This window comes from Neofelis nebulosa, chromosome 17 (assembly GCF_028018385.1).
Source record: "Neofelis nebulosa isolate mNeoNeb1 chromosome 17, mNeoNeb1.pri, whole genome shotgun sequence".
Classification (NCBI taxonomy): Eukaryota; Metazoa; Chordata; class Mammalia; order Carnivora; family Felidae; genus Neofelis; species Neofelis nebulosa.
This window is the reverse complement of record NC_080798.1, coordinates 4,598,667-4,613,449: the sequence shown is the minus strand read 5'-3', so window position 1 is coordinate 4,613,449 and position 14,783 is coordinate 4,598,667.

The window sequence follows — 14,783 nt, the reverse complement described above, 5'->3', positions numbered from 1 at the left end:
TATGAGGTCATACACTACAACCAGACTGTTACGAGTGTTCAGGAGAAAGGGTTTCTCTTCCATCATCCAGCATTCCAGCAAAAATGCTCTCATATGGAGGGAAGCAGACCAGGCTCAAGTCTGACACATGAGGGATGGGCACCAAGCTTGTGTGTGTCGGTGGATTCTAGGTTTTCCTGAGAAATTCTTCTACTGGAACTTCAGTTCCTTCCTAATCTTCAGACCACTGAGCTGTGCCATGATTCATAAGTAGAGAAAAGCAATCAAACAACTTGATAGACTCAGGAATAGAACAATTAAAATGAAATAATAATTTCTGTTATGCTAATTTGAACAAATGAAAATCAGTTTGCAAATTAAATAAAATGAACATTTGGTGGGAAAATATAATCTAACAATATTGATCCCAGGATTAAAAAGAATTCTAAACAGAATATTCATAAAGAGCATGAATATTCTAAAAGAGCCTCTCAAAAAAAAAAAAAAAAAAAAACCACAGGAAAAGGTTTAGTAAGCAGATTCTGCCATTTAAAAAAAAAATCAGTGAAGGGCATTTACACATAAAGACTACTGAATAGTTACCTTTCTCACTTTTTTTGTAGTTGGCATTAACTTCCTAATATTGAACAAATATTAAAAATTATTTGATCCTTTCAGATTTCAAGGACGCAAATCCACATTTGATCCCGGTCTCCTTTCCAAAGTCACCACAATCGCCAAGGCATGGATTAAAGTTGTTATAGGGGATAACTATATTCTACTATACACACAGACCATATGTACACATGGACACGTACAAATACAAGCCTCCATTAACACTCAAACATTCAAATACACAATCACATATACTCACATGCAGTCACCTATATACTCACACACTTAGTCCCACATTCACCAACATCCATGCAGACAACATACCATATAGAGACTCCCTCACAACCCACACACTCATGATGAAACACACTTATGAGGACACAATCTCACAGTCGCACTCAGGTTCACAAAAACTCATTCAGCCACATGGGGGAGTGTATCTCCACAAAGTGTTTGTATGTGGAAAAAGATCAACTACAACCCTCTGGATGTCTGCAAACAAAAGCTCTTTCCACTCTTTACACTCCTTCCAACAGAGCAAGATTCCACCAGGACCATATTGACAAAGTGAATTCCCATTCTAGGGTGCAGTGCATGATATGAAGACAAGAAGGGATACGGTGGGGTAAGAAAGAAGACACAGGCAAAAGACACAGAGGGATAAATGGAGCTGCAGAGAGCCTGGGGGCTTGGGGTCACAGAGCCACAGGGGAAGAGAGAACGGGACCTGTATTAGCGTCCTAGGGCTGCTGTCACACATTACCACACCTGGGTGTCTAAACACACTGAGAAATTACTGTCTCACAGTTCCAGATGTTCTTAGAAGTCTGAAGTCAAGGGGTGCCTAAGTGGCTCGGTCAGTTCGGTGTCCAACTTCGGTTCAGGTCACAATCTCAGGTCGTGAGTTCAAGCCCTGCATCAGGCTCACTGTGGGCAGCACAGAACCTGCTTCATATCCTCTGTCCCCCTCTCTCTCTTCCCCTCCCCTGCTCATCCTCGCTCTCTCAAAAATAAAATATGAACAGGGGCACCTGGGTGGCTCAGTCAGTTAAGCGTCCAACTTCGGCTCAGGTCATGATCCTGCAGTCTGTGGGTTCAAGCCCCACGTCGGGCTCTGTGCTGACAGCTCGGAGCCTGGAGCCTGCTTCGGATTCTGTGTCTTCCTCTCTCTCTGACCCTCCCCCGTTCATGCTCTGTCTCTCTCTGTCTCAAAAATAAATAAACGTTTAAAAAATAAATAAATAAAATATGAACATTTAAAAAATTAAACAAAAAAAGAAGTCTGAATTCGAGCTGTTGGCAGGGCCACACTTTATCTTAAGAATTAAATCTTTCCTCTTTCTAACCTCTGGGGACTGTCAGCTATCCTTAACCTGGCTTGGCTTCTGGATGCATCTCTTAGTCCCTGCCCTCATCATCACACACCATTCTGTGTCTGTCTAAACTTCCTGCTTCTCAGTAGGACAGCGGTCATTGAATTTGGTTTACCCCAAACCAGTATGACTGCATTTTAACTGGATTAGATCTGCAAAGATCCTATTGCTCAGTAAGATTACAATTACAGATACTGAGGGTTAGGACTTGAGTCTATTTATTTGAGGCACACTACGTAACCCACAACATGGCTAAAAGGCACTAGGCAGTTAAATGTCGCTGAGGGGTTAAAGTGCACTATGGGTTTTGAGGTTGGGAGTGGAGTGTATGCAGGGACATTAAAGAGAGGAGGGACACGTGTACTGAGGGAATAAGAGGGTGAAGGAAATCGTGGGAAGAAGGGGGATAATGGATGAGAAATTAATTGGCAAAAAGAGTTAGGAGGCAAGGATGGGTCAAAGGCCTTTGACAAAGGTCAAACCTTTCTGTCTATGAAGGGTTAAAGAACACAGGGATGGAAGGGAGATAGTTGCTTATCAGTGGAGTCCTGGGGGTATTCAGTGCTCTAACCAGAGATAAAGGATAAGAAGACAAGAAGATGCCTGAGGAACAATGTGCACAGGAAATAAATGTGAGTGGAGGCAGATCATCAGAGCTGGGAGAACAGTAGGCATCAGGAGGCTTAAGGACCGATGAGAAAGTATCAGGAAGTGTAGGGCTGGGGGTAATGGGTGCAGGGTCATGAGGAAATGAAGGACTCCTGATAAATGATGGCTGGGATATTGAGGGCAGTGGACATAAAAGACACAATAAATGAGCTGACACATTAGAATTAAGTGGTGGAGAAATAAATGGCAATGGAGGAGGAAGGAACGGAGGACGGAGGTTTGGGGGACAATGGAAGGAAGTTTGGATTAAAGGCTCTAGAATCAGGCAAAAAAGAGGTTTATTGGTACTGAGGTCCAAAGTGGACAAGATGAATGTAGAAAAGCAATGAGGAAACCTAGACAGATCCTTTGGAAGCAGAGTGTCGGGTCTCATGGATACCCACATGTCGTGGGGGGTACAGAGATTGAGGTCACAATGGGGGATGGAGATGGATGGAGAGAAGGGTTGGATCTGGGGGTGATGGAATTTGCAGGGGATCAATGGGAGGTCATTAACTCATTCTCCTACTCATTAATTACTGTATTTGCATTTGATTCACAATTGTCAAGTTCCTAATTTAAGCCCATGAGTCAATAACCTCACCTCTATAAAATACCCAGGAAGCTTTTCAATGGAATACACAGTAAAGAATCACAGGTAAACTTTTTTTTTTTTAATGTTTCTTGAGAGACAGACAGAGACAGAGAGTGCAGAGAGAGGGAGAGAATTCCAAGCAGGGTCTGTGCTGTCCACATGAACCTGACTCATTGACCATGAGATGATGACCTGAGCTGAAATCAAGAGTCAGACAATTAACTGACTGAGCCATCCAGGTGCCCCAAACCTACCAAATATTTAAATAACTAAAAATATCCATTAATTACCTTCATTTAGTAATAGTTTGGTGTTCTGATAGAACAACTCATTGGTATGAGGGATTCCTCCTTCTTGTGTAGTTTCAGAGTGCATGTGAACTTTTTTTCTTAACGTTTATTTATGAGACACGGAGAGAGATAGAGCATGAGCAGGGAAGGAGCAGAGAGAAAGAGACAGAGAGAGACAATCCAAAGCAGGCTCCAGGCTCTGAGCTGTCAGCACAGAGCCCAATGCAGAGCTCGAACCCAAGAACCATGAGATCATCACCTGAAAAAAGACAGAAGCTTAACCAACTGAGCCACCCAGGCACCCCAAGAGTGTAGGTGAAGTTTCATTTGAAGTTTATTTATTTGAGAGAGAGAGCGTGCACAGGAAGGGCAGAGAGAGAGAGGGACAGGGAGAACCCCAAATAGGCTCCTCACTATCAGTGCAAGGAGCACATGACCTATTAGATCATAACCTGAGCCAAAATCAAGAGCCAGGTACTTCACCAACTGAACCACCCAGGTGCCCCTGAAATTTCATTTGAAACTCGTTAGGAGTCAGAAGGAAGATGCGGCGTAGGAGGACGCTGGGCTCACTGCATCCTGCTGACCACTTAGATTCCACCCACATCTGCCTAAATAACCCAGAACACTGCCGGAAGACTGGCAGAATAGACTCTCTGGAGCTAAGCATAGACAAGAGGCCCACGGAAGAGGGTAGGAAGGGCAGAGAGGCGGTGTGTGCTACACGGACTGGCGGGAGGGAGCCAGGGTGGTGGAGGGTCAGACCGCCTGGCAAGGCAGAGCCCCTGAGTCTGGCTTGCAAACATGGAGCGGCCGGACAGCATGTGTTCTGACAGCCAGAAGGACTTAACATCTGGAATGTTAGAAGTCAACAGCTGTGCTCCGAGGGCAGGAGGGCTAGAGGTCAACGGGAGGGAGAGTTGTTGAGCCCTGGAGGACAGAGCTCAGCTTGGAGGGGAACAAAGGCGCTTGCCAGCACCATCTCCCTCGCCCATCCCCCAGCCAAAATCCCAAAGGGAACCAGTTCCCATGAGGGAACTTGCTTGCACCGTGCAAACACCCAACGCTGTGCTTCTGTGGATCCAACCCTCCAACAGGTCTGCCTCTCTCCTGGTGCCACAGGGCCCCTCCTGAGGCAGACCACCAAAGGCAAAGTGAGCTGAGTCTGCCCCTCCCACCCCTGTGCACCTTGAGGATCCACCCCAGCTAATACGCCAGATCCCACAGAAGCAGTACCACAAGCCTGGCAGTGTGCAAGTAGCCCAGAGAGGGGCCACACCACTCCCCAGTGAGTCCTGCCCCTGGGAGAGGGGGAGATAAGATACACACCAGGCTGACTGTAGCCCCAGCAGTGGGTTGGGGGCAGACATTGAGTCTGACTGCAGCCCGGCCCACCAACACAAGTTACCCCAGACAGCACAGGGGAAGAGCCCTGCAGTTCCATGCCACTCCAGGGACTATCCAAAATGACAAAACGGAAGAATTCTCCTCAAAAGAAACTCCAGGAAGTAGCGACACCTAACAAACTGCTCAAAAATGATGTAAGCAATATAACAAAACAAAGATTTAGAATAATAGTCATAAAATTAATTGCTGGGATTGAAAAAAGTATAGAGGACAGCAGAGAATCTATTGCTACAGAGATCAAGGGACTAAGGAACAGCCAGGAGGAGCTAAAAAATGCTATTAATGAGCTGCAAAATAAAATGGAGATGACCACGGCTCGGATTGAAGAGGCAGAAGAGAGAATAAGTGAACCAGAAGATAAAATTATGGAAAAAGAGGAAGCTGAGAAAAAGAGAGATAAAAATATCCAGGAGCATGAGGGGAAAATTAGAGAACTAAGTGATGCACTAAAGAGAAATAATCTACACATAATTGTTATTCCAGAGTAGGAAGAGAGAGGGAAAGGTGCTGAAAGTGTCCTTGAAGAAATCATAGCTGAGAACTTCCCTGCTCTGGGGAAGGAAAAAGACATTGAAATCCAAGAGGCACAGAGAACTCCCTTCAGACGTAACTTGAATCGATATTCTGCACGACATATCATAGTGAAACTGGCAAAATACAAGGATAAAGAGAAAATTCTGAAAGCAACTAGGGATAAACATGCTCTAACATATAAAGGGAAACCAATAAGACTCGTGACAGATCTCTCTACTGAAACTTGGCAGGCCAGAAAGGAATGGCAGGAAATCTTCAATGTGATGAACAGAAAAACTATGCAGCCGAGAATCCTTTATCCAGCAAGTCTGCCATTGAGAACAGGAGAGATAAAGGTCTTCCCAAACACTGAAGGAATTCATCACCACTAAACCAGCCCTACAAGAGATCCTAAGGGGGATCCTGTGAGACAAAGTACCAGAGACATCACTACAAGCATGAAACCTACAGGCATCACAATGACTCTAAACCCATATCTTTCTACAATAACACTGAATTAAAATGGACTAAATGCTCCAACAAAAAGACATAGGGTATCAGAATGGATTCAAAACAAAAACAAAACAAAACAAAAAAGACCCATCTATTTGCTGTCTACAAGAGACTCATTTTAGACCTGAGGACACCTTCAGACTGAAAGTGAGGGGATGGAGAACTATCTGTCATGCTACTGGAAGTCAAAAGAAAGCGGGAATAGCTATGCTTTTATCTAGACAAACTAGACTTAAATTAAATGCTGTAATAAGAGATGAACAAGGGCATTATATAATAATTACAGGGTCTATCCATCAGGAAGAGCTAACAATTATAAATGTCTATGCGCCAAATACCGGAGCCCCCAAATATATAAAACAATTACTCACAAACACAAGCAACCTTATTGATAAGAATGTGGTAATTGCAGGGGACTTTAACACTCCACTTAGAGAAATGGATAGATCATCTAGACACACGGTCAATAAAGAAACAAGGGCCCTGAATGATACATTGGATCAGATGGACTTGACAGATACATGTAGAACTCTGCATCCCAAAGCAACAGAATATACTTTCTTCTCAAGTGCACACGGAACATTCTCCAAGATAGATCACATACTGGGTCACAAAACAGCCCTTCAGAAGTATACAAGAATTGAGATCGTACCATGCATACTTTCAGACGGCAATGCTATGAAGCTTGAAATCAACCACAGAAAAAAGCCTGGTAAACCTCCAAAAGCATGGAGGTTAAAGAACACCCTACTAAAGAATGAATGGGCCAACCAGGCAATTAGAGAAGAAATTTAAAAATATATGGAAACATATATGAACATGAAACAAATATATGAAAATGAAAATACAACAATCCAAACGCTTTGGGATGCAGTGAAGGCAGTCCTGAGAGGAAAATACATTGCAATCCAGGCCTATCTCAAGAAACAAGAAAAATCCCAAATACAAAATCTAACAGCACACCTAAAGGAAATAGAAGCAGAACAGCTAAGACACCCCAAACCCAGCAGAAGACAAATAATAAAGATCAGAGCAGAAATAAACAATATAGAATCTAAAAAAACTATACAGCAGATCAATGAAACCAAGAGTTGGTTTTTTGAAAGAATAAACAAAATTGATAAACCTCTAGCCAGGCTTCTCAAAAAGAAAAGGGAGATGACCCAAACAGATAAAATCATGGATGAAAATGGAATTATAACAAATGCCTCAGAAATACAAGCAATTATCAGGGAATACTATGAAAAATTATATGCCAACAAACTGGACAACCTGGAAGAAATGGACAAATTCCTAAGCACCCACATATTTCCAAAACTCAAACAGGAAGAAATAGAAAGCTTGAACAGACCCATAACCAGCGAAGAAATCGAATCAGGTATCAAAAACCTCCCAACAAATATGAGTCCAGGACCAGATGGCTTCCCAGGGGAATTCTACCAGATATTTAAAGCAGAAATAATACCTATCCTTCTCAAGCTATTCCAAAAAATAGAAAGGGAAGGAAAACTTCCAGACTCATTCTATGAAGCCAGCAACTTTGATTCCTAAACCAGACAGAGACCCAGAAAAAAAAGAGAATATCCCTGATGGATATGAATGAAAAAATTCTCAATATGATACTATCAAATTGAATTCAACAGCATATAAAAAGAATTATTCACCATGATCAAGTGGGATTCATTCCTGAGGTGCAGGGCTGGTTCAACATTCGCAAATCAATCAATGTGATACATCACATTAATAAAAGAAAAGAGCCATATGATCCTTTCAATTGATGCAGAAAAAGCATTTGACAAAATTCAGCATCCTTTCTTAATAAAAACCCTTGAAAAAGTCAGGATAGAAGGAACATACTTAAACATCATAAGCCATTTATGAAAATCCCACAGCTAATATCATCCTCAGTGGGAAAAACTGACAGCTTTCCCTCTGAGATCAGGAACACGACAGGGATGTCCACTCTCACTGCTGTTGTTTAACATAGTGTTAGAAGTGCTAACATCAGCAGTCAGAAAACAAAAGGAAATCAAAGGTATCAAAATTGGCAAAGATGAAGTCAAGCTTTCACTTTTTGCAGATGGCATGATATTATACATGGAAAACCCCATAGACTACACCAAAAGTCTGCTAGAACTGATACATGAATTCAGCAAAGTCGCAGGATACAAAATCAATGCACAGAAATCAGTTGCATTCTTATACACTAACAATGAAGCAACAGAAAAACAAATAAGGAAACTGATCCCATTCAAAATTGCACCAAGAAGCATAAAATACCTAAGGAATAAGCCTAACCAAAGATGTAAAAGATCTGTATGCTGTAAACTATAGAAAGCTTATGAAGGAAATTGAAGAAGATATAAAGAAATGGAAAAACATTCAAGGTTCATGAATTGGAAGAACAAATATTGTTAAAATGTCAATACTACCCAAAGCTAACTACACATTCAATGCAATCCCAATCAAAATTGCACCAGCATTCTTCTCCAAGCTAGAACAAGCAATCCTAAAATTTGTTTGGAACCACAAAAGGCCCCGAATAGCCAAAGGAATTTTGAAGAAGACCAAAGCAGGAGGCATCACAATCCCAAACTTTAGCTTCTACTACAAAGCTGTAATCATCAAGACAGCATGGTATTGGCACAAAAACAGACACATAGGCCAATGGAATAGAATAGAAACCCCAGAATTAGGCCCACAAACGTATGGCCAACTCATCTTTGACAAAGCAGGAAAGAACATCCAATGGAAAAAAGACAGTCTCTTTAACAAATGGTGCTGGGAGAACTGGACAGCAACATGCAGAAAGTTGAAACTAGACCACTTTCTCACACCATTCACAAAAATACACTCAAAATGGATAAAGGACCTGAATGTGAGACAGGAAACCATCCAAACCCTAGAGGAGAAAGCAGGAAAAGACCTCTCTGACCTCAGCCGCAGCATTTTCTTACTTGACACATCCCCAAAGGCAAGGGAATTAAAAACAAAAATGAACAATTGGGACCTCATGAAGATAAAAAGCTTCTGCACAGCAAAGGAAACAGTCAACAAAACTAAAAGGCAACCAACGGAATGGGAAAAGATATTTGCAAATGACATATCAGACAAAGGGCTAGTATCCAAAATCTATAAAGAGCTCACCAAACTCCACACCCGAAAAACAAATAATCCAGTGAAGAAATGGGCAGAAGACGTGAATAGACACCTCTCTAAAGAAGACATCCGGATGGCCAACAGGCACATGAAAAGATGCTCCGCATCACTCCTCATCAGGGAAGTACAAATCAAAGCCACACTGATATATGACCTCACGCTGGTCAAAGTGGCTAAAATGAACAAATCAGGAGACTCTAGATGCTGGAGAGGATGTGGAGAAACGGGAACCCTCTTGCACTGTTGGTGGGAATGCAAACTGGTCCAGCCGCTCTGGAAAACAGCGTGGAGGTTCCTCAAAAAATTAAAAATAGACCTACCCTATGACCCAGCAGTAGCACTGCTAGGAATTTACCCAAGGGATACAGGAGTACTGATGCATAGGGGCACTTGTACCCCAATGTTTATAGCAGCACTCTCAACAATAACCAAATTATGCAAAGAGCCTAAATGTCCATCAACTGATAAATGGATAAAGAAATTGTGGTCTATATACACAATGGAACTATATGGCAATGAGAAAGAATGAAATATGGCCTTTTGTAGCAACGTGAATGGAACTGGAGAGTGTTATGCTAAGTGAAATAAGTCATACAGAGAACGACAGATACCGTATGTTTTCACTTTTATGTGGATCCTGAGAAACTTAACAGAAGTCCGTGGGGGAGGGGAAGAAAAACAAAAAAAGGGGTTAGAGAGGGAGAGAGCCAAAGCATAAGAGACTCTTAAAAACAGAGAACAAACTGAGGGTTGATGGGGGGGTGGGAGGGAGGGGAGGGTGGGTGATGGGTATTGAGGAGGGCACCTTTTGGGATGAGCACTGGGTGTTGTATGGAAACCAATTTGACAACAAATTTCATATTTAAAAAAAAGAAATTCTTTAACCCACAAACTAAAATAATTTGCACTTGCTTCAATGTTTACATGAATATTATCATAACAGACTTACTGTCAATCAATTGCTTTCTTTAACCAATGTTACAAGAAGATGATGTTTTCACACTAGTAGAAAGGATTTACTGCATTCCTAAAACACATCATATCCCACAGTAATTGTAAACACAACACCACTGTTTATACACTTATACACAGTTGAATGTACCAATCTCCTGCTATCACACACAGCATGAAATGTGCAACTTTGATTTGTACACCTGTGACTTAATTGGGTGGTTCTGGGACAGGAGATAGTTGCACCACCATGACTGTGCATTCTTACAAAGGGTGGTCAATTTCTAAATTGCTCTTGCTAATGGATTAAAAGAAAAAACTGGCAATCCCTTATCAAAATAACACCAGCATTCTTCACAGAGCTAGAATAAACAATCCTAAAATTTGTATGGAACCAGAAAAGACCCCAAATAGACAAAGCAATCTTGAGAAAGAAAACCGAAGCTGGAGGCATCACAATTCCAGACTTCAGGATGTATCACAAAGCTGTAATTATCAAGACAGTATGGTACTGGCACAAAAACAGACACTCAGATCAAGGGAAAAGAACAGAGAACCCACAAATGTATGGCCAACTAATCTTTGACAAAGCAGGAAAGACTATCCAAAGGAATAAAGACAGTCTCTTCAGCAAGTGGTGCTGGGAAAACAGCGACATGCAGAAAAATGAACCTGGACCACTTTCTTACACCATACACAAAAATAAATTCAAAATGGATGAAAGACCTGAATGTAAGACATGAAGCCACCAACATCCTAGAGGAGAAAGCAAGCAAAAGCCTCTTTGTCCTCGGCCCCAGCAACTTCTTACTCAACATGTCTCTGGAGGCAAGGGAAACAAAAGCAAAAACAAACTATTGGGACCTCATCAAAATAAAAAGCTTCTGCACAGCAAAGGAAACAATCAGCAAAACTAAAAGGCAACCGACAGAATGGGAGAAGATATTTGCAAACGATATATCAAGGGTCAATATCCAAAATCTATAAAGAACTTCTCAAACTCAACACCCAGAAAACAAATAATCCAGTGAAGAAATGGGAAAAAGACATGAATAGACACTTCTCCAAAGAAGACATCCAGAAGGACAACCGACACATGAAAAAATGCTCAACATCATTCATCATCGGGAAAATACAAATTAAAACCACAATGAGAGATCACCTCACACCTGTCAGAATAGCTAACATTAACAACTCATGTAACAATGGACGTTGGCAAGGATGCAGAGAAAGAGGATCTCTTTTGACTTGCTGGTGGGAATGCCAACTGGTGCAGCCACTCTGGAAAACGGTATGGAGGTTCCTCAAAAAATTAAAAATAGAACTACCCTGCAATCCAGCAATTGCACTACTAGGTATTTATCCAAGGGATACAAGTATGCTGTTTCAAAGGGGCACATGCACCCCCATGTTTATAGCAGCACTATCAACAATAGCCAAAGTATGGAAAGAGCCCAAATGTCCATCGATGGATGAATGGATAAAGAAGATGTGGTATATATATTATATAATATATATATATATATATATACACACACACACACACACACACACACACATACAATGGATTACTTGGCAATCAAAAAGAATGAAATCTTGCCAGTTCAAACTACGTGGATAGAACTAGAGGATATTATGTTAAGCAAAATTAGTCAGAGAAAGAAATATATGAGTTCACTCTTATAAGGACTTTAAGACACAGAACAGATGAACACAAGAGAAAGGAAGCAAAAATAATGTAAAAACAGGGAGGGGGACAAAACATGAGAGACTCTCAATTATGGAGAACAGAGGGTTACTGGAGGGATTGTGGGTGGGGGGTGGGCTAAATGGGTAAGGGGCATCAAGGAATCTACCCCTGAAATCATTGTTGCACTATATGCTAACTAACTTGGATGTAAATTTTATAAGTTAATAATAAAGAAAAAATTTACAGATAACGAACAACAACAAAAAAAATCTCAGACACCCTAGAGCATACTGATTTTTCATTTCTTCCCTCTGGCATTTTCTGTGCCCATCACTGTCCTCATACTTGCTCACTCATGGCCCAGCGTACCTGCCCCACCAACATGCATCAAACGATGTTCCATGCAGCAAAGGAGGCAATGGCAATCTGAAAGGACTTAGAGAATTGGATCTGAAGTCTTCTGTTTTCATTCAGGGAAGGCCCTCTTCCCCAAGTCACTACTCCCTCCAAGTCTTTGACCAGAATTGTGATATATGGGTTAGTCTAATTAGAAATCGTAGCACTGGGTGTTGTATGGAAACCATTTTGACAATAAATTTCATATATTGAAAAAAAAAAGAAATCGTAGCACTGGTGGACACATAAGATATTTGCAAATGGCTCTCGTTCTCTGCACTGTTTCACAGCATTTAACAAAAAGGCCATCACACTTTGCCCTGAAATTAGCCCTTAGAATTCAGAATATCCTTAAACTTCATGCACAGGGATTTATTCTACATGCAAATGGACTGCTGATGAAGAGCTGCGTAAACCTGCAGTTATTTACAGTCTTATGGTAAAAGCCAGCAACTTTTGCAAAGCTGGCCTTTTGCAACTACGAGGACGGAACTGGAGAGTATTATGCTAAGCAAAATTAGTCAGAGAAAGACAAATATCATAGGACTTCGCTCATATGAGGACTTCAAGAGACAAAACAGATGAACATAAGGGAAGGGAAACAAAAATAATATAAAAACAGGGAGGGGGACAAAACAGAAGAAACTCATAAATATGGAAAACAAATTGAGAGTTACTGGAGGGGTCGTGGGAGGGGGGATGGGCTAAATGGGTCAGAGGCATTAAGGAATCTACTCCTGAAATCATTGTTGCACTATATGCCAACTAACTTGGATGTAAATTAAAAAATAAATTAATCTGAAAAAAAAAACCCTGTAATATCCTATCAACTAGGTTTGCACTGTCAAAGAAATTAAATAGGGAAGCCACAGCCTGAGGTGGTTCTAATGCCTCAGTAGCCTCTGTAAGCAAATCAGAACTTAATTCACAGTCACTGCACTGGAGCGTAAGAAAATGAACTTAAGAACAATTACAGTCAACTAGGGCTTCAAAAATAAGGCGAATGCTTAAGGTATATCCAGCCAAACACTGTCTGCTTTGCTTCCACATCCTCTCTGTAAAAACCTCATCACTACCTTCTACAAGTGGAGCATGCCTAACCTCTGAATAGATCATTTTAACTGGCCAAATGAACTCTTGTAAATGTGAATTTACGTATCAGTTCATCATTTAACACCACACAGTATCATCTTCCATTTTGACCACTTTTCTCACATGGCATGAATATCTTACCCACTTCCATTGTGGGCATAAGAGTCCGTGACCTCTTTCCCTGTCCTTCACGTCCCACTTTTGCACATGCGCATCAGACACCAATGAACCTCCCCTCACTTACCCAGACTTCACTCTTGGTAACAGCTCCCCACAACGCCTGCGCACATAGAGGTTTCCGCTAGTTCCGCACGTGCACAGAGGACTCCTGGCGCACACCGCCTGGTTTGCTTATACAGTTACATAGTTGAATGTTTCTGTCTTCTGCTATCACACATATCATGAAATATGGATCTTTGATCTGTACACATGTGACTTAACTGGGTGGCTCTGGGACCTCAGACTGTTGTCCCATCATGACCGCACATTCTTATGAGGGGTGGACAGTAGCTAACAAGGGGTAGGGGAAAGCTTAACATCCTACTAACTGTGTTTCCACTGTTAAACGGGGAAGCCATAGCCTGAGGTGACTAATGCCTCCGTGGCCTCTGCAAGCGAACCACAACTTAATTCACAGTCACTGCACTGGAGTGGAAGAAAATGAACTTAACAACAAACAATTGCAGCCAACTAGGCCTTCAAAATAAGGCAAACGCTTAAGGCATGTCCAATCACTCTCCTTGCTGTGCTTCCACATCCTCTCTGTAAAAACCTTACCACTATTTCCTATAAGCGGAGCATGCATAACTATTTGAATCGACAGATTAACGCGTCAGATTAATTCTTGAGAGTTTGAACGTACATCCGTTCATCTTTTAACACTACACAGTACCACCTTTCATTTTAAGCAGTTTCCTCCCGTGGCCTAAACATTTCGCCCACGTCCAACGGGGCAAGGAACAGGCTCGTCTCCCTGCCCCGCCTTGATCGCCTTCACACATGCGCACAAGAAACTAAGAGGACTCTGCCCTCACTTGCCCAGACTTCACCCTGGGTAATGGCTCCCCACAGCGCCTGCGCAGTTCCCCACCAGTTACGCACACGCGCGCAAAAGACCTCTGGCACACAACGCCCCGCTCAGGACTAAAGCCTGCAATCCTGTGCTCCTCACTTCACCAGCCTTGAATCCCATTTCAACCAAGTACTCACGACTGAGTTCATAGTTCAGACGAGCTGGTAACCAGTCCTCCCGCAGGCTTATGTTCTTATCCAGTGTTTTTGATGCCCTCTCCCGTTTCTGCTTTTCCTAGTGCCAAAACTTCACACATGCGCACAAACAGAATTCAGGTGAACCCCGCCCCAAGGACCTGAGTCCGGCACCTCCCACAACACAGAGAACCACAGAGCAGACGGGGATCGGGGACTGGCCATCCAGAATCACGCTGTGTAAAATAAATGCATAAACGCCCATCAGTCACAGCACTGCAGGGGACCTTCTGACACCTCCCTCCTCCTCCCTCCCCCTCCCCTTTAAAGGCCTCAGCACGGCCTCCCCCTCTGCT